This window comes from Mandrillus leucophaeus, unplaced genomic scaffold, assembly GCF_000951045.1.
Source record: "Mandrillus leucophaeus isolate KB7577 unplaced genomic scaffold, Mleu.le_1.0 Scaffold441, whole genome shotgun sequence".
In the NCBI taxonomy this organism is placed as follows: Eukaryota; Metazoa; Chordata; class Mammalia; order Primates; family Cercopithecidae; genus Mandrillus; species Mandrillus leucophaeus.
Window position 1 is genome coordinate 193,412 of NW_012104710.1, and position 1,095 is coordinate 194,506.

General features: G+C 33.9%; 1 protein-coding gene across 5 annotated transcripts in view; it reads right to left on the reverse strand.

Annotated features, from left to right (window-relative positions):
• HERC4 (HECT and RLD domain containing E3 ubiquitin protein ligase 4) overlaps nucleotides 1-1,095 on the reverse strand; it is a 175,586-nt gene that overhangs the window by 91,514 nt on the left and 82,977 nt on the right. The window lies entirely within an intron of this gene.

Sequence of the window (1,095 nt, forward strand, 5' to 3'; positions counted from 1 at the left end):
AAAAAAAAAAAAAAAAAAAGAATATTTATTTTTGAACTGGGCTACAGTGGCACGTGCCTGTAGTCCCAGGTACTTGGGAAGGTGAGGCAGGAGGATGGCTTGAGCCCAGTTCAAAGCTGCAGTATGCTATGACTGCATCTGTGAATAGTCACTGCACTCCAGCAAGGGCAACATAGCAAGACCAATCTCTTAAAAAAAAAAATTATTCTTAAAAAGAAACTAACAAAAATTAAAACTTCTAGAGAAAATACTCCATAATGCAAAACTACTTTTTTTTTCAATATAGGTGTACAAGGTAATACATACAGCTCATACAGCTCTTTGTTGGCAGCTATTTGTCAGTAAAAACCAAATTAGGCCCCAAAGTGTATATATTAATACGCACATTTATTAGGAATAAGGAAAGGGCAACAAAGTTTCTTTTGAAAAAGATATTCCAGGCCTCCTCCTTCTTCTTTTCTTCTGCTCCCCAAACTGGAAAGAGTATCTATTACCAAAAATATTGCTGGGCTAGTTCACAGTCTATCTCTGTTAACCTACTCCCATCCCTTAGTTGACTAATTGTTCACCTTGTATTATTTGTGACCATGGCTGCTATAGAATTATCCATTCTTTTCAAGGAAATGACCATATGTTAATTTCCTTGATTATTCCCTACAACCAAGCACAATGTTTTATTTGTAAAAGAAATCAGTAAATACCTGTCCATACAAATATACAATTTTTATCTAGGTTATACCAAAAATGAGCTTCAGAGTTTAGAACGATAATTTCATAATTACTATCAAATTTTCCGGAAGTTACAAGAATGCCCTAAGGCCAAAACAACTTTTAAGAATAAAAGGGTAAATCTCTATTAAATAAGCCAATTGTTCAACCTAAAATCTTTTTTCTACATAATTCTCACAAATCTACATGGAATTGCTCATTTCCTCAAAAGATTTAGCAGGATGTTATTTATTTACTCTTAAAAGGCAACTGCCCTCTATAAACAATTCCCTATAGGATGGTTGACTAATCTACAATACAGGAATGGGTTTCTGGAGGCTGAGTCAGGTACCAAAAGTTAAGTTTCCTTAATTTCCTTTTTAAATT